Source organism: Pongo abelii, chromosome 7 (assembly GCF_028885655.2).
Source record: "Pongo abelii isolate AG06213 chromosome 7, NHGRI_mPonAbe1-v2.0_pri, whole genome shotgun sequence".
NCBI classification, from domain to species: Eukaryota; Metazoa; Chordata; class Mammalia; order Primates; family Hominidae; genus Pongo; species Pongo abelii.
Window position 1 is genome coordinate 7,444,994 of NC_071992.2, and position 19,792 is coordinate 7,464,785.

The 19,792-nt window shown below is 42.3% G+C and overlaps 2 pseudogenes; one reads left to right on the forward strand and one right to left on the reverse strand.

Moving 5' to 3' along the window:
* Nucleotides 1-2,585: 2,585 nt before the first annotated feature.
* On the reverse strand, nucleotides 2,586-3,788 carry LOC129047628 (small ribosomal subunit protein eS24-like; annotated as a pseudogene).
* An 8,209-nt stretch (nucleotides 3,789-11,997) lies between these two features.
* On the forward strand, nucleotides 11,998-19,464 carry LOC134761820 (small ribosomal subunit protein eS1-like; annotated as a pseudogene).
* The last annotated feature ends 328 nt before the right edge of the window (nucleotides 19,465-19,792 follow it).

Sequence of the window (19,792 nt, forward strand, 5' to 3'; positions counted from 1 at the left end):
GCTAGGCTTGGTGACTCACACCTGTAATCCCAGCATTTTGGGAGGCCAAGGTAGGCAGATCATGAGGTCAAGAGATCAAGGCCATCCTGACCAAGATAGTGAAACCCTGTCTCTATTAAAAATACAAAAATTAGCCAGGCATGGTGGCGGGCGCCTATAGTCCCTGCTAGACTGGAGGCTAAGGCAGGAGAATCGCTTGAACCCAGGAGGCAGAAATTGCAGTGAGCTGAGATTGCACCACTGCATGCCAGCCTGGGTGGCAAGAACGAGACTCTGAAAAAAAAAAAAAAGTCTCTCACTGTGGTGTCATAATAAAAGGACACTCCATTTCCCATCTGGCCCCTGCTCCTTAATGTTAGCCCCCTCCTGTGGGGAAAAGGGGGTGACCTTCAGCGCAGGTTCAAGCATTCCCAGGGCTGGCTCTGATCCCGATAAAGCCCATCGTCATGAATGAATGCTTCCCTTGCAGGTTATTCTAAGTATTGGAAATAGTGCACGTGGAGCGTCCTCATGATGCCTGGGATGATAGTGAATATTTATACTTTTCTTTTAGTGCCTTTTTTTTTAGTGTTTTCCATAGTTCCATGTTTCTACAACCCTTAGGAACATCAGAATCATGTGTGTGTGGTTGTTTATTAAATAAACCAATTCCTGGAGCTCACTCCCAGTGACTCTCAATCTGATGATTAGGGCTTCAGCTGGGACTTATGTTTGCAAAAGCTCCCAGCTGATCTCATGCAGCCAGCCTGGCTCTGGCTCTGGCTCTGGGAGCTGGGTTGGGATCTAGTCTTTGGTGCTATTCTGCTGAAACTTCTAGTTGGGCTCTTTGACTCCGTCTTGTATTGTCATCACTTGTATTCAGGTCTGTTCTTCCCCTGGATTGTAAACTCCTTGATGTGTGGGTCATCTCAGCTCATGAGCTGAGCTTTCAGTGGGTGCTCAGTGGAACAGGAGCTGAATGGAGTCAGGCTCTAGGGAGGCCAGCGTGTGTTGGTAAGTGAGAGACAAAAATCATTTTAAAAAGAATCTTTTTGCACTTCGGTTGTGTTTGCTATGAGTTAATGTGATTTACTCTAGTGGAAGCCAGTGCAGCTTAAATGGAGGCCTTGCCCTGAAATGGAGCCAGGTTATGGATCAGCAGAGCTGCCAAAAGTGTTTTTTGGGAAATGTTTCTGTGTCACCCTCAGTTGATTCAACCCAAGTTTTCACTCCTGTTTAACACCACGTGGGGGCCATTCTGATTTCTGCGAAGTGGGTGTGATCAGATCTTCTGTAAAAGTGTAAGTGAGGAGGCTGGGCACGGTGGCTAACACCTGTAATCTTAGCATTTGGAAGGCTGAGGTGGTCAGATCACTTGAGGCCAGGAGTTTGAGACAAGCCTGGCCAACATGGTGAAACCCCTCTCTGTACTAAAAATACAAAAATTAGCCAGGCATGATGGTGCATGCCTGTAATCCCAGCTACTCGGGAGGCTGAGGCAGGAGAATCACTTGAACCTGGGAGGTGCAGGTTGCAGTGAGCTAAGGTTGCACCACTGCACTGCACTCCAGCCTGGGTGACAGAGCGAGACTCCGTCTCAAAAAATAAAAAAGTGTGTGTGAGGAAACTGGGATTGAGCTTGGGGATGTTGGGGGATGGAAGTACTTCATCTACTGAACAAAAACCGTGGGATACCAATGCTGGAGGAAGAAGCATCATCCTCAGTTTGTACTAACTCAACCATGCATGAGATGGGGACTTGGAGTCTGAGAGAAGAGCCTCTTTTTAGGTCTTCAACCTTGATGAAACCATTTCTGAATTCCTCAAACACATATAATCAGGTGCTATGAGTGGTACTGATTGGATAATCTTTCTGTCATTTCCTGTGCTAAGAAGGAAAATACATGTACAGCCAACTTCCTGGAGGGTTTGTTCTTTTGCATCAGGGTGTCTCAAACTCCTGCCCTTAAAACACTTGTAAGAGAATCATCCGGGGTGCTTGCTCACTCTGCATACAGCCCCTTTAGAATCAGAGTCAGAATCCCTGGGGCTGGAGCCACAAAATGAAATGACATTTCAACAAGTTTGTCATCACGTAAGAGAGAATAGGTGAGTACTTGGATACCTATAATACAAAGTAGATTCAAAAAGAATGACTTGATTATTTTAAATGTTGTGTTTAAAAAATTTAATACAGAAAAGGCTGGGTGCAGTGGCTCACACCTGTAATCCTAGCACTTTGAGAGGCCAAGGCAGGTGGATCATTTGAGGTCAGGAGTTCAAGACCAGCCTGGCCAACAAGGTGAAACCCCTTCTCTAGTAAAACTACAAAAAGTAGCCAGTCGGTGGTGGTGCACGCCTGTAATCCTGGCTACAGGGGAGGCTGAGGCAGGAGAATCACTTAAGGCTGGGAGGTGGAGGTTTGTGGAGCTGAGATCGTACCATTGCACTCCAAAGTGGGTGACGATTGTTTAAGCACCACCAAAATGGGTTCTGAGCCCAAATATTAATATGAAGGACATTGGTGACATCGTCTCAAAAAAATTAATGAATACAGAAAAGTACAAAAAGGGAGAGAAATCACCCCAAATTTCATGACCCCAAGAAATAAACCTCCTTAATATTAAGTGAACAGCATTCGTTGCTATGCACAAAGATGGCTAGAGACATGAACAGACATCACACAAATGAGATTTTAAAAACAAGAAGTAGCAAATTGAATGCTCTGTAAATTTATCAGAAGAAAAAGAAACGGAAGTGAAACTGAAGGAACTGGTCACCTCAGATAAATGTAGTTTTTCCTCACTAAAAATCAGTTTCTAGAACATCTAAGAAATCAAAGATGATGAAAAATATTGATGTTTTATATATATGTAAAAGTCTTTACATTTGAGTGATCATATCATAAAAAATTTGTACAGTCACTGCAAATAAAGTCATTGCAAAATCTTTACCCTTTTGGCTTTTTGCCAGCACCAACATTGGCCTTTGCAGTCTCTTGACTTCATTCTGCCCTTGCATTCCTTTTGCTGTTTTCTCCAGGTCATCTTCTTCTCATGCCAGCCATGTCTTGCAAGTCTATGTTTGAGTTAATTATTCTTTGCATAATTGAAAGAACCCGATAGCATGCCAAAGCCCATTGTTTAACCACCATCAAAATGGGTTCTGAGTCCATATATTAATATGAAGAAGACATCCATTGTGGTCTTGTACATTTTGTTGCCTTCCCGGGGTGAAGGACATTGGTGACCATTTGTTTCCTCTGGAGCGGTAGGTTGGTCATGTACTTCCTGTTCCAGATAGTTACTGTGTCATTCATCATGGTGGTTGATCCTCAGGCAGTTAGGGGGGAAAATAAACAAGAAATTATATGTTGAAAACCACGTTTCAATTTTAGACCTGATTAATTGACTTAATAAAGGGCATTAGCACTTCTACTTCCTACAGTCCCTCCCTTTACCTCTGGAAACTAGTTATTTCTAGGTTGTTTTATGTTGTTAAGGTTGACCCCCTTTTTCTGTTATGCAATCATAGTCCTATTTTTGAATGGATTCACCTCTCATCACTAGCCTTTTGTCATGGTCATTCAATTCACAAGTTGCTTATTTTTTAATTTCTTGGCTGACTAAATTTTATTATGAAGGCTTTTTTTTAAAGAGCTCAGAAATACTGTATTCTCTAAGTTTTGAACATGTGATAGTATCTTTTGCCTATTTTGATTGGGCAATAATTTAGCTGGCTATAAAATTCTTGGATTATACTCTATTTCCCTTAGAAATTATAGGCACCCATCCACTGACTTATTTCATTGTGCTTTCTCTTTTTTTTGAGACGGAGTCTCACTCTGTCACCCAGGTTGGAGTGCAGTGGTGCCATCTCAGCTCACTGCAAGCTCCGCCTCCCGGGTTCATGCCATTCTCCTGCCTCAGCCTCCCGAGCAGCTGCGACTACTGGCACCCGCCACCACGCCTGGCTAATTTTTTGTATTCTTAGTAGAGATGGGGTTTCACCATGTTAGCCAGGATGGTCTCGATCTCCTGACCTCGTGATCCACCAGCCTTGGCCTCCCAAAGTGCTGGGATTACAGGTGTGAGCCACGTATGAGCCCAGCCTCATTGTGCTTTCTACTAACCCCCTTTCCCTGGCCTCTTCCATCTTGTCTTCTTCTCTCCCAGTAGTTTCTTCATGAAGAGGCCACGTGCTATATTCCATGAGATATTTCACGCTCAAAGAAGACTGCTTTTATACTCTTTTGATAATTTGGGAATCACTGCCTTGATTTATTAGGGAGTTTATAATAAATACAGCAAAAGAGAATCACACAAGGTATTTTAAGACATGAGCGAAGGGAGAAAGCAATTCTATTAATATTTGGGGTTGGCAGGGAAGGCTTAGTTAAGAGGCGACATTTGAATAAGCCTTGTAATAAGGGAAAGATTTGGCCATGCAGTAATGGGGAGAGAGTAGAAGCGAGGCATGAGGGTTGATGCTATGTATCAATTTGACTGGGTTGTGGGGTGCCCAGATATTTGGCTACACATTATTCTGGGTGTGTCCCTGAGGTATTCTGGATGAGGATAACATTTAATTGGTAGACCAAATAAAGCAGATTGTCCTCCCCAATGTGGGTGAGCCTCATCCAATCCACTGAAGGCCTGAACAAAACAAAAAGGTAGAGTCCCAGAGAATTTGCTGTCTTTACCTGATTATATTTGAGCTGGGACATCAATCTTCTCCTGACTTTCGATGTGGACTCGAGTTGGAACTATATCATTGGCTGTCCTGGGTCTCCAGCTTGCTGGCTGCAGACTCCAGGACTCCTTAGCCTCCATAACCATGTGAGCCATCCCTTACAACAAATCAATCTGTCTCTCTCTATGTGTATAGTTCTACCTCTATCTCTCTGCTCTTTGGAGAACCTAGAGTAATACACAAGGTTATATTAGAGAAGAGGATGACCCAAGGAAAAGCATGGAGGCAGAAAAGTGTGAAGAGGGTTTGGTAAGACTGGGGTCCTGATGGGGAGTTTGGATTTCACTGTGTGTAGCATGGAGAATCCTTGAAAATACTCAAGAGGTGAAAATTGTATTTGTGGAAAAATACCAGGAGTATGTGAAAAGAAAAACACTCATTCAATTTTAACTCCACTGAAGGGGGCATCAAAGGGATGCACTGGGGACGTGGGTTGGAGGGGAGGATCTTTACTTCTAGGCTGAGTCTAAAGTTCTCTTTCTGGGGAGTGGGAGATCATTACAAATCTTTGAGCTCCACTCAAGTGATGGTTTTGCTAACAATGGCAGGGCGACGGTGGTGGTGGTGGTGGTGGTAGGAAGCTGGTAGCATGAATTCTAATTGGGCTTCTGTTATTCTAGCTGAGGAAGTTGGGGAGTGGACTTTCAGTAGAATAATGCAGATCTGGGAATCAACTGCATGGAGGAGGTAGTTATAGGTGATGAGATGGTTCAGGGACAAAGTTTGGTAGAAGGAGAAAAGATACTAGGCTGGTACAGAAATAATTGCTATTTTTGCCATTACTTTTAATGGCAAAATCTGCAATTACTTTTGCACCAACCTAATAGGATGCAAACTTCGGAGCCATCTGCATCACAGGGTTTGTTGAAGATCAACAAAGTTTGGGAACACAGGAAAGGAGCGGGGAGGGTAATGACTTGAGGGCATAGCAGGGATGATCAAGGTTTTTCTTGTTAGCATGTGGAGACTTAAGCATGATTATATGTTCAACACCTGTCACATACGTGGTACAAAATATGAGTGAAATGATGAGTATAGGCGATGAGTCATGGGAGTTCCAAGGGAACGGGTGATAAAGGGAGGTCTCAGATGAGGTACAATTGGAGAAGGTAGCTTCAGAAAGGAGAAGGATGCTTCTCCTTATAAGATGGGAAAGGCAGAGGAAGAGGGTCAAGATACAGTGACCTAGGGGTGAGATGGAAGTGAGTTGAGAGAACTCAACTCTGGGCTCTGAAACATCTAGGGATGGGTTTGGGGGCTTTGAGATATGGAAGAGGTTTAAAGTCAATTGTTATAGCAAATATGGTTTGGAATTTGTTTGTGATGCTTAAAAATATTGCTGAACAGAAGTGAAGTTTACCCTAGAGTTGGATGGTGAGATTATTTCGTGGAACTACCAGATCCATGTTGTGATTCTTTCCAGTATCATTCAGCAGCCCTTGGGAAATTGCGAGGCAAGTCATCAATGGGGTATGGAGATTTTCCAGGTGTGTGTGGTTGAAGGCAGAGAAGAATGCGTTTAGGAGCACATTACAAGAAGGTGACTGTTAGGTCCAGGCTGAGCAGGAAGGTAAAGCAAGAAGGAAACATGAGGTTGTGAAGAGAAGTTTAGAGGGATGAGGAGGCAGGAGAGGTGAATAGTTGCAGGATGTAGCTAGAGTGGCGATGTTAGATCTTGGGGCCAGAGAGCTTTACAGTGATGATAAAGATCAGAGGGCTTTAGAATCAAGCTATAAAGCACCGCTGTTTGATGTTGGGATGTAAGGATGCTGCACGTGGATGTCTGCACATTGATGGTGAGAACGTGGTCACCCTGGCCCTGCTGGGTCTTTGCTAAGGAGACTGTGCTCTGTTCTTGGGGCCGTTTTCATCATCTGATTAGAGCAGTGGTCCCCAAATGGTGTTCCTTGGACCATCTGTAAAATGTTCATAGGTCAAGGATAAAATGGAAAAACAGAAAATGTCACAGAAATGTGCCCATTGTTGAAAGACCACCAGCTGCCCATTTTGGAGGATTGTTCTTTATTCTAAATATATATATATTCTATTCTATTAAAACATTTTTGTATTTGCATTTTTTTCTCTTTTATGAAATGCCATGGGGTAGAAATTTGTAATGTATCCAATTCTCCTGTCTCCATGCATTGCAGTGTGGTGGGGGAGGGGATGTGGCTAGTACTGGCCAAGAGGCTGTGGGCAGAGGTGCAGTGTGAGACTTCTAGCCTGGAGCATTTAATTCTTAGTACAAGGCTCTCTAGCATTCTTCTTCCTCTGTTCCCTGCTTAGTGATACTCGAGGTAATTCAACACCCATTAGCCTTAGTCTTAGGGCAAGTTTGATGGAAAACAGAGCACCCCACACTTCCCTGCAGATGTAGTATGAGTGAGAAAAACAACTTCTGATGTTTGAAGTTACCAAGATTTAGGAGTGGTTTGTTATTGCAGCAAAACCTAACCTATTCTGACCAATCATGGTGGAATTTATGTGTGTGTGTGTGTGTGTGTGTGTGTGAAACTGGTAGTTTAAAAAAGTTCCTTCTTACCAAAAAGAAAAAAAAAATTTCAACCTTATGTTGGTTCTCAAATTAAAAAAAATATTTTTACTGGGTTATAAAATAGGAAAATCTGAGAATCTGTAGCTTAGAGAACTACAGTGTGGGATGTCTCTAAAGACCAGCTTATTTTAGCAGCTCCTAATACCACTTTATAGAAGCTTAGTCAAGACTTGGACTATTTCAGTCTTTCCCATTCCACATTCCATGGACTCTTAAAGAGACATTGATGAAACGGTGCAGCCATGAACCACCCTAACTCAATCCTAGTTGCAGAATTCGCCTTTTACTGCAGAATGAGCTTCTTGCTACAGTGATACTTGAATCCCTTAGATATATTCTGTACTAACTATATTAAAACATGACCAATGCTTTTGCTTTGTTTTCCCCCAAATTAAACACCTTAATCATGAGGACCCAGAGAATTCGATTTACTGTGACTGATTCCCAACTTTCAGTAAGAACATAATTAGATTATATTTTTCTCCAGTTCAAATAAAAGAAAAATGACAATAAAATGCTGATCAATATGTGTAGCTCAGGAGGTAGAGCCTGCTTTGAGATGCAGAAGTGTTTGGTTTTTTTTAGATCTATATTCTTGAGTAAAGAAAAAATCCATCTCTCTTTCCTAGAGGGGAAGACTTTCAGAGCCAGGCTTGGCAACAGCCTATCAGAGGCTGAATTAAACTAATAGGTACCTCCCTGGAGTGAATGGTGCATTTCTCCTGTTCGGGGGACTGTGTTTTTATGGTGGAGTTTGCTTACTGTCTTGGTCTCCGGATATGTGTATCTGTGGGTGGATGTCTACATGTAAATGGCAGTGTATACCTGTTTGGGTGTGTACAGAATTCCCATGTGAATCTCAGCTTTGTGGGGATCTCCAGGTCTTGAGCCCAGCAGATGCCATTTGAAGAAAAATCACTTGAAAATGAGACAGAAAGAATGGAATCTAAATCCTAGCTCTAAAGGCACCAGGCTGACTGAAAAAAAAAAAAAACTCTGGATTTTCTTTGTTTTGGACTCTACCTGCCTCCAAATGACATTTCTGTTTCCTACGCAATGATCAGAATGAAAGAGATCCTCAGCATGAAACAGCAGATACTGTGTGATTCTGTGTATGACAGGGTTTCAGCTGTGACACTGCTGATATTTGGCTCAGCAATTTCTCTGTTGTATGTGTGGGGGTTCCCTGTGCATTTTAGGATGTTGAGCAGCATCCCTGGATCCCTGGACTCACTGGATGTAGTAACACAACTCCCCCCAAGTAGAGACAACCCCCAGTGTCTCCAGATATTGCCTAATGTCCCCAGGGGGCAAAATAGCCCCCATCTCAGAACTGCTGCTTTCATAAAGTACAATGTCAGGTGAAATAGGTGGAGGCTGTTTGTAATCAGGGGTCAGTAGAGATGGAAGATACCCAAGGAATATCCTGGAAGGGGCTGTAATGTTCTGTTTCTTGAAATGGGTGCCGGTAATATGGAGATGTTCAGTTTTTTTTTTTTTTTTGAGTCAGGATCTTGCTCTGTCACCCAGGCTGGAGCACAGTGGCACCATCATGGCTCACTGCAGCCTCTGCCTCCTGGGCTCAAGCAGTCCTTCCACCTCAGCCCTCCCAAGTAGCTGGGACTACAGGCACGTGCCACCACTGCTGCCTAATTTTTTATTTATTTGTTTTTTGTAGACAGGGGGGTCTCACTATGTTGCCCAGGCTGGTCTCTGGCTCCTGGGCTCAAGCAATCTGCTCACCTCAGCCTCCCAAAGTGCTGAGATGACAGGCATGAGCCACTGTGCCTGGCCAGTATGTTCAGTTTGTAAGAAAAGTACTGTGTTGACCTCTTCTGTGTGCACATTTCTTCAAGTAATAATTCAATAAAGCATTTAGAAAAATTTGTCATAATAGGAGTGACTTATAGAGTGATTGGCATGAAAGCTGACCATCTTAATTTGAACTACTCTGAAATGAGCACTAGGGGCCACCAAGAAGAGCCTTTCAAAGTGTCATAGCCAAGGATAGGAGTGTGTTGTGTACATCTCTGCATAAAGGATTTGCTGGTTACATGGAAGGATGAAGCCTCCTTCTGAGGACAGAGGCAGCAAAGCAAGTGGAAGCCCAAAGCATTGAGCTTTCTAAATGGACTTTGCTAAAATCTTGTGGATGACTCATGCTCTTAAAATACACCCATGTACATATTGTCCATATAAACATTAATTCTGTAACAAGGCCCACACATAAGGGTTTTTTTTTTTTCTTTTGAGACAGTCCTGTTTTATTGCCCAGGCTAGAGTACAGTGGCATAATTTTGACTCACTGCAATCTCTGCCTCCGGGGTTCAAGCAATGCTTTTGCCTCAGCCCCCTGAGTAGCTGGGACTATAGGTGCACAACACCATGCCTGGCTAATTTTTGTATTTTTAGTAGAGATGGGATTTCACCATGTTGGCCAGGCTGGTCTCAAACTCCTGGCCTCAAGTGATCTGCACACCTCAGCCTCCTAAAGTGTTGGGATTACAGGTGTGAGCCACTGTGCCTGGGCCCACACATAAGGTTTGAGTTGAGATAGAGAAAACTCTGGCAAAACTGAGGAATTGGGCCACAGTCTCTGGGAAATATGCACAATTTCTGGAACCTTCTCTACTTCCAGAGTTTCCACTTTCTGTCTCCTGTTTATTCAACAAACTTGTATGGAACCACAGTGTGTCTAGAACTTGCCAGGTGTGGAGGATGAAAGGATGATTGAGGTTGGGCATGGTGGCTCATGCCTGTAATCCCAGCACTTTGGGAGGCAAAGGCAGGCAGTTCACTTGAGGTCAGGAGTTTGAGGACAGCCTGGCCAACATGATGAAACATCTCTACTAAAAATACAAAAATTAGCCAGGCATGGTGGCACGCACATGTAGTCCTAGCTCCTTGGGAAGCTGAGGCAGGAGAATCGCTTGAACCCAGGAGGCAGATGTTGCAGTGAGCTGAGATCACACCGGTGCATTCCAGCCTGGGAGACAGAGCGAGATTCCATGTCAAAAAAAATGATGACTGAGATATAGACTCCATCAGAGTAGACCCTAACACAAATTAGGTAAGAGCCCAAGGTCTGACTGGGCAAGCAGCTTGAGCAGCTTCATCCTGCAGCCTCTACCAGAATGAAGAACACTTTTTTCTTTACCCATGAAAATGTTTTGTGCTTCATACCTACAAGTGCAATTTGTGTTAATTCTACAAAATTTGCTGTATAACTATGCCTGTATTCTTAGCATTTTTATTTTGAGAGATATGTCAGCACATCATGTTTGGACTATGTGGAATTCGACATTTACTTAGAGTCAACAACAAGTACAGGAAAGTCAGTTCTTAATCAAGAGTTAGGTTTTCAAAGATAGTGGATAAAATTTAAAAAATTAGTACAGTCAAGATTATATAAGCAAATCCACTCATCATTCATAAAGTTTAGCAGTCAGTCTTACCGTGGCTCACCAGGTCCAATCCACACTTCATCCACCACAATTGGAGCAGAGGGTGATTTTTTTTATGAGCAACTGAAGAAGTCATTTAGAGACCATTTGCTGTAGGAGCCATGTGTACTAAAGACCAATCAATGTGCCCTCATGGCTCCATTTCTGCCTCTCTCCCTCTTTGTTCTTGCCAAGTACCCATAGTTCATTTTCCATAGATTAAAAGAGCCCAAGTTGGGCGTATACCTAGGAGCACAATTGCTGGTCATTTGGTAACTCTATGTAGAATTGTCTGGGAAATTGTCAAACTGTTTCTCACAGTGGCTACACCATTTCAGTTTCTACCAGTGGTGTATGAATGTTCTAGTTTCTCTGCATCCTCACCAACACTTGTTATTTGCTGTTTTTTTTTTTTTTGAGATGAAGCCTTGCTCTGTCACCCAGGCTGGAGGGCAGTGGCAGAATCTTGGCTCACTGCAACCTCTGTCTCCCCGATTCAAGTTACTCTCCTGCCTCACCCTCCCGAGTAGCTGGGATTATAGGCACCCACCACCATGCCTGGCTAATTTTTGTATTTTTTTCGTAGAGACAGGGTTTCACCATGTTGGCCAGGCTGGTCTCAAACTTCTGGCCTCAGGTGATTTGCCTGCCTCGATCTCCCAAAGTGCTGGGATTACAGGCATGAGCCACTGCACCAGGCCAATTTTCTGTATCTTCGATTCTAGCCACCCTTATGGGTATGAAGTGGTATCTCATTGTGGTTTTGATTTCTGTTTCCTTGGTGATGAATTTCACTGTGCATCTTTTCATGTGCTTATTGGCCACTTTTATGTCTTCCTTGGAGATGTGTCATATTTTCATGTTGAAAAATGAAAGCGCAGGTCGACACAAAAATTTGTACATGAATAATTACAGCAGCATCACTCCTAATAACCCAAAGAGGGAATTAATCCAAATGCCCATCACCAGATGAAGAGGTACACCGAATGTTGTCTACCCACATGGTGGAATATTATTTGATCACAAAAAGAGCAAAGTACATATGCTACAGCACAGATGAGCCTTCAAAACAGATGAAAGATCACATTCTACATGATTTCATTCAGATGGAAATCTATAGAAATAGGAAGTCGATTAGTGGTTGCTTAGGGCTGGTAGGGGCATGGGAGGATAGGGGGTGTTAGCTAAAGGGTATGAGGTTTCTTTTTGAGGTCATGAAATGTTCTAAAATTGACTGGTAATGTTTGTGTATAACTCTGAATATATTAAAAACCATTGAAATATAAAAAATGGAAAGAAAAAACAGCCCAAGTTGCAATTTTATTCAACACTTTATTGGCTTTAAAAATAGATTCCAGGCTGGGCATCGTGGCTCACACCTGAAATCCTGGTGCTTTGGGAGGCTGCAGTGGGAGGATTCCTTGAGGCCAGGAGTTCCAGGCCAGCCTTGGTCACATGGCAAGACCCTGTGTCTACAAAAAAATAAATAAATAAATAGCAGCTGGGTGCAGTGGCTCACACCTGTAATCCCAGCACTTTGGGAGGCTGAGGCGGGCAGATCACCTAATATCAGGAGTTCAAGACCAGCCTGGCCAACATGGTGAAACCCCATCTCTACCAAAAATATAAAATTTAGCCTTTTGGTGCTCTGAGCAGCACTATGGTGTTTGTTAAGAACAAGTGCCTTATGAAAGGTGGCAAAAAGGGAGTTAAGAAGAAAGTTGATCCATTTTCTAAGAAAGATAAGTATGATGTGAAAGCACCTCCTATGTTCAATATAAGAAATATTGGAAAGACTTGGTCACCAGGACCCAAGGAACCCAAATTGCATCTGATGGTCCCAAGGGTCTTGTGTTTGAAGTGAGTCTTGCTGATTTGCAGAATGCTGAAGTTGCATTTAAAAAATTCAAGCTGATTACTGAAGATGTCCAGGGCAAAAACTGCCTGACTAACTTCTATGGCATGGGTCTTACCTGTGACAAAATATGTTCCATGGCTGAAAAATGTTCAACAATGATTGAAGCTCATGTTCATGTCAAGACTACAATGGTTACTTCTTTCATCTTGTTTTGTGTTGGTTTTACTAAAAAATGCAACAATCAGATACGGAAGACCTCTTATGCTCAGCACCAACAATCTGCCAAATCCAGAAGAAAATGATGGAAATCATGACCTGAGAGGTGCAGACAAATGACTTGAAAGAAGTGGTCAATAAATCCATTCCAGACAACATTGGGAAAGATGTGGAAAAGGCTTGCCAATTTATCCTCTCCATGATGTCTTCATTAGAAAGTAAAAATGCTGGAGAACCCTGGGTTTGAAAGATATGGAGCTTCGTGGTGAAAGTAGTAGTTCTGGAAAACCCACTAGGGATGAGACACATGCTAAAGTTGAATGAGCTGATGGATATGAACCACCAGTCCAAGAATCTGTTTAAAGTTCAGACTTATAATAGTGGCAAATAAAAAGTCCTATTTGTGAAATCAAACAATAAACAACAGTGAAAAAAGCAAAATTAGCCTGGTGTGGTGGTGCATGCCTGTAATCCTAGCTACTCAGGAGGCTGAGGCACGAGAATCACTTGAACCTGGAGACAGAGTTTGCAGTGAGCCAAGATTGCACCATTGCACTCCAGCCTGGGAAACAGAGTGAGACTCTCTTCAAAAAGAATAAAGAAAATAAAAGTATCTGGGCTTGGTTGCATTCACCTGTAGTCTCAGCTACTCTGAAGGCTGAGGTGGGAGGATGGCTTCAGGCCAGGAGTAATTTGAGGCTGCAGTGAACTATGATTGTGACACTGCACTCCAGCCTGGACTGCAGAGCAAGACCCTATCTCTTATGCATACATACATACACACACGCACACATACCTACATACCCAGGATCTACCTCTGGCGATTCTGACTCAGTACGGCTGGGTATCCCCTAGGGATCCTGCTGTTCAGCCTGGTCTGGGATCCACTTTTCATTGGGAACTGAGACACTGGCTGTGAGCCTTTCTGTCCTGAGATGTAGAGGTCATGGCAATGCAGGTTCAAGCTTAAGGAGACCTGACTGCGTTAGGTATTGTGCTGAACATCATCTCTTTCTCTCATAGCAACATCCGTAGAAGGTTGATGTGTCCCTGTTCTACAGATGAGGAACTGAGCTTTCAGAGGAGTTTAGCTTGTTCAAAACTTATTCTTCCTATTGGAAACTTTGTACCCTTTGACCACTGTCTCCTATCCCCTACCTTTCCTCCACCCCAGCCCCTGATAACCACTGTCCTACTCTCTATTTCTGTGAGTTCAACTTCTTTAGATTCCACATATAAGTAAAATCATGCAGTATTTGTCTTTCTGTGCCTTGCTTATTTCACTTAACCCAATGTCTTTCAAGTTCACCTATACTGTTGAAAATGACAGGATTTCTTTCTTTTTTAAGGGTTAATAGTATTCCGTTGTGTGTATATAGTACATTTTCTTTATCCTTTCATCCACTGACGGACACTTAGGTTGATTCTATATCTTGGGTATTGTGAATAGTGCTGCAGTGAACATAGGAATGTAGAGAACCCTTCGACATATTGACTTTGATTTTTTTTTTGGTCTATACCCAGAAGTTGGGTTGCTGGATTATATGCTTTGAATTCTATAGCACAGCAGCGTGACTGTAGTCAATAATAACATATCTTTCAAAATAACTAAAAGGGTACATTTCAAATGTTTCATCATAGAAATTTGCAGTAAATTAGGGGATGGACATGTTAATTAGTTTGATATAATCATTGCACATTGTATACACATATCAAAACATCACATAAATGTGTACAATTATGATATGTCAATTAAAATAACATTAGTTAAAAAAATAAGTAACTTGTTCAAAGCCCCAGTTGGGATTGCTGGAGCTGGAACATGCACCAAGGCTGTTGCTCTCAGGCTCACAGAGTCCTTGGTCCACGAATGTTGAAGCCCTACCTGAGATTTCTACTGAGATCAGTGTGGGGATTCAATGTCTCAGAATCATCCCATCCTCCAGGGCCCACAACTCCATGACTGCTGCCTCTACCCCCAACACTACTGACCTGAAATTTGGCCCTTGCTTTCATTTCTGGGAGCATACAACACTTACACCAAGCACTGATGGGTTTTGTTGACTTCATTTGAGATGTGGGGCTATGGAGAGGGTCCCATGATCCTTGCTTGGTGTTGACCAACTCATTGACTTCTCTCCTTTGACTTCACCCTTCCCTTTTCTACTCAGCTCCTCTGACATGGATTGCTCTGGGAATTCTGAGCCCTTGTTCCTTTATTTTGCAGATAGCCTTCACTCTTCTCTGCAACAAATTCCAAAAGTATATAGTTGAGCTGACTGCAAGGTACTTGACATGCAAGAGACTCCACAAATGGGATTCGGCCTCTGGAAAGTGGTGGTAGTTCCAGATTTATGTGGATGTTACTTTGTTTTTCCGTATAAAATATATTATTTAAACTATCAAACTCTTGGCTCCTGGATGCCGTCCTTTGCTGGTGGCAGTGGGCTGGGTACTGCCATCGGGGAGAAATGCTGCCCACTTAGAGAAAGAGAAACTGGTTCTCTTTAAGAGGCAGAGGGAGGTTTCCAGTGCCAGTTTGTTTGGAGGCCAAATGGTTGTTGTATTAAAATTGCCCAAACTTGGGCTGGTGCCTTCTGTGTTTAGAGCTCATAGCCATGATTGCTTTCTTTCTTTCTTTCTTTTTTTTTTTTTTTTTTGGTGGTCTTTTTTCCATCCTTTTGTTTGGCAGGATTCTGTTAATAGCTCCGACCTCAAGAGTTCCATTATACAGACACTAATAGCACCTACTATGTGTCAGTCTGCAGTGCCTACTATGTGCTAGGCATTGGAGATAATATAATGATGAACAAGATAAACATGGCACTTGGAAAAGAGAGTCTAGTTCCCACTCTCAGACCACCCCAAAGAGAGGCTGGAATTGTGCTTCCAAAGATCTCAGATGCCCTTGCATCATCTCCCTGAAGAGGGAAGTTGAAGCTTTGGTGTCTGAAGAGAATTTGGCTGGACAATCACCAAGGTTTGGAAAGATGGGGAGGAGCTGCCATTTGTGTTTAAGGTGAGAAGTGGGGGATTGGCTGGATATCAGAGGAAGCCAAGATTAAGAGAAGGTTTTTGTGAGTTCTTATGCATAGTGGAGACCTGTTATAGTGAGGGTCCCTGAGGCTGAGCCTGTGGGTCAGTGGAATGGTGCTGTGAGGAGGGTCTTGTTATAGCAGATGGCTCAAAGAAAGTTGATGGATCATGAGCAGCTGGAAGAATGGAGAGTTCGGCGGATGTAATTCCTACCTGGCTTTCCAACAGTGTGTAAGCCCAGTATTCTTACGTAAGCCCATGGAGAAGGGAAAGGAATGCTGGTAATGACAAGATTGAATTTTCCATCTGCCAGGCATCCAGGGACTCATAGCAGATTTAACTGAAGTTATAGAAATAGGAATGTGGCATTTCCTATATCCGGGTATGCTGGAGCAAAATGTATACCCTCTCTGGTTTGTAGGGAAAGAAAATGTTAATAGACAAGACTCCAGGTTTTCACTATTAAACCTGGTGCCTAGAAATGCATTTTCTACTGGATGTAGACAGAAGCTCCATATAGATATATCCATCGCTGCATCTCTCATGCCTTGTGTTCTTCCTAATTTTCCCTTTTTAACCGACAGAGGAAGAAAGTTCCAGCATCACTTCTGGCCTCTCAAGAGTGAGTTAGGTGGCCAAGTGGGGTTGCTCATGCCTGTAATCTCAGCCCTTTGGGAGGCCGAGGTGGGCAGATCACTTGGGGCCAGGAATTTGAAACCAGCTTGGCCAACATGGTGAAACTGTGTCTCTACTAAAAGTAAAAAATTAGCCAGGCGTGGTCGTGGGTACCTGTAGTCACAGCTACTCTGGAGGCTGAGGCATGAGAATCAGTTGAACCCAGGGGACAGAGGTTGCATTGAGCCAAGATTGCACCACTGCACTCTAGCCTGGGTGATAGAGCGAGACTCGGTCTCAAAACAAAACAAAAACAAAGAAAAGTGAGTTAGGATGAAAGCTTCCAAGTCTCTCTGCCCCTTTCATACATTTCCTCCCTGGTGAGCAGAGGAGTTGACTTTATTGGCAAGACTGAGGAAATGCTGACTGTATTTCTGCCATGTTCACTTATTAGTGGATGGGTTATTTTGCCTAGACTATGATCATGGGAGCCACCTCTCAGTCCCTTGTATAGTCACCAGGCTTTTTTAGGGAAAGCAGGACAGGTAAGATCTTCCTCTGGCAGAGCCAGCCAGGTCTCCTTACCCTCTGCTTCCCTTTCTGCCTATGACTGAATGGGCATGTCAGGGTCTAGTAGGAGAACCAGGAGGAGGAAGCCTCATTAACTTCTATTCTGTAGCAATTGATGGCCACCCAACTTGAACAGTGGGGGCTTATCACATCATGTACTAAGACCGGAGATAGCTGATGCCGAGGTTGGCTAAATTAGTAGCTTGAGATGTTAGGGTTTTCATTTGAGGTTTCTATGCTGCTATGGCCTTCTGCTCTTGGTCACAGAGGCTGCCACAATCCGCATGTCAAGTCCTCATGTGACAATATCCAGAGACAGCAAGGAAGAGGTACAGTGTATTCCTGCATGTTTCTTAAAAAATTGTTTTTGATAGAGAATAATTGTACACATTTATGGGATCCATGTGAGATTTCGGTACATGCATGCAATGTGTAATGATCAAATCAGGGTCTTCAGGATATTAATCACCTCAAACATTGATTGATTTCTTTGTGTTGGGAATATTTCAATCTTATTGCTATTTAGAAATATACAATAAATTCATTTATCAGGATACAAAATCTATGTATACAAATCAGTAGCAGTGCTATACATCAACAGCAACCAGGCTGAGAATCAAATCAAACCCATTTATAATAGCTGTAAAAATAAAATACTTAGGAATATACCTAACCAAGGAGGTGAAAGATCCCTACAAGCAAAACTACAAAACACTGCTGAAAGAAATCAGAGATGACACAAACAAATGGAAATACATTCCATGCTCATGGATGGTTAGACACAATATTGTGAAAATGACCATACTGCCAAAAGCAGTCTACAAATTCAATGCAATTCCTATCAATATACCATCATCATTCTTTATAGAACTAGAAAAAACAATGCCAAAATTCATTTGGAACTAAAAAAGAATCTGCAAAGCCAAAGCAAAACTAAGCAAAAAGAACCAATCTAGAGGCATCACATTACCCAACTTCAAAGTATATTACAAGGTTATAGTCACCAAAACAACATGGTGCTGGTATAAAAATAGGCACATGACCAATAGGACAGAGTAGAGATCCTAGAAATAAAGCCAAATACTTAACAGCCAACTGATCTTTGACAAAGTAAACAAAAACATATTAGGGAAAGTAAACCCTATACAAAAAATAATGCTGGGATAATTGGCAAACCACATGTAAAAGAATAAAACTGGATCCTCATCTCTCACCTTATACAAAAATCAAGACAATATGGATCAAAGACTTAAATTTAAGGTGTGAAACCATAAAAATTCTAGAAGATAACATTGGAAAACGCTTCTACACATTGGCTTAGGCAAACAGTTCATGATGGAGAACCCAAAAGCAAATGCAACAAAAACAAAGATAAATAGATGGGACTTAATTAAACTAAAAACCTCCTGCACAGCAAAGGAAATAATCAGCAGAGTAAACAGATCACCCACAAGAGTGGGAGAAAATTTTCACAAACTGCATCTGACAAAGGACTAATGTCCAGTATCTGCAGGGAACTCTAATCAACAAGATATAATCCCATCAAAAAGTGTGCCAAGGACATGAATAGACAATTCTCAAAAGAAGATATAAAAATGGCCAACAAACATATGAAAAAATGCTCAACATCACTAATTATCAGATAAATGCCAATCAAAACCACAATGCAATACCACGTGTAAAATAAACAAAAATAGGGCAGGGCGAGGTGGCTCACGCCTATAATCCCAGCACTTTGGGAGGCTGAGGTGGGTGGATCACGAGGTCAGGAGTTTGAGACCAGCCTGACCAATATGGTGAAACCCCATCTCTACTGAAAATACAAAAATTAGCCGGGCATGGTGGCGGTTGCCTGTAATCCCAGCTACTCAGGAGGCTGAGGCAGGAGAATTGCTTGAACCTGGGAGGCAGACGTTGCAGTGAGCTGATATTGCACCACTATACACCCAGCCTGGGCAACAGAGTGAGATTCTATCTCAAAAATAAAAAAAAAAAAACCAACAACAGAAAAACAAAGTAAAAAAAGCAAAAATTGATGTTGGCATGGACGTGGTGAAAGAGACCGCTTTTACACTGATGGTGGGAATGTAAGCTGGTACCACCACTATGGAAAGCAGTATGGAGATTCGTTAAAGAACTAAAAGTAGATCTACGATTTGATCCAGCAATCCCACTACTAGGTATCTACCCAGAGGAAAGGAAGTCATTATATGAAAAAGACACTTTTGCACAAATGTTTACAGCAGCAAAATTCACAGTTGCAAAACTATAGGACCAGCCCAAATGCTCATCAATCAATTAGTGGATAAAGACACTGTATTTTATATGTATATATACCATAGAATACTACTTAGCCTTAAAAAGGAATGAAATAATGGCATTCACAGCAACCTGGATGGAGTTGGAGACCATTATTCTAAATGAAGTAACTCAGGAATGGAAAGCCAAACATCGCATGTTCTCACTTATAAGTGGGAGCTAAAGCTGTGATGATGCAAAGGCACAAGAATGACACAGTGGACTTTGGGGGCTCAGGGGGAAGGGGGAAGGGGTGAGAGATAAAAGACTATACATTGGGTAAACTGCTTTGGTGATGGGTACGCCAAAATTTCAGAGATCACCACTAAAGAACTTATCCATGTAACCAAATACCACCTGTTCCCTAAAAACTATTGAAATAAAAAAAAGAAATATGCAATAATTGTAATCACTTTCTGTGATATTGAACACTAGATATTATTCCTTCTATTATATATTTTTATACCCATT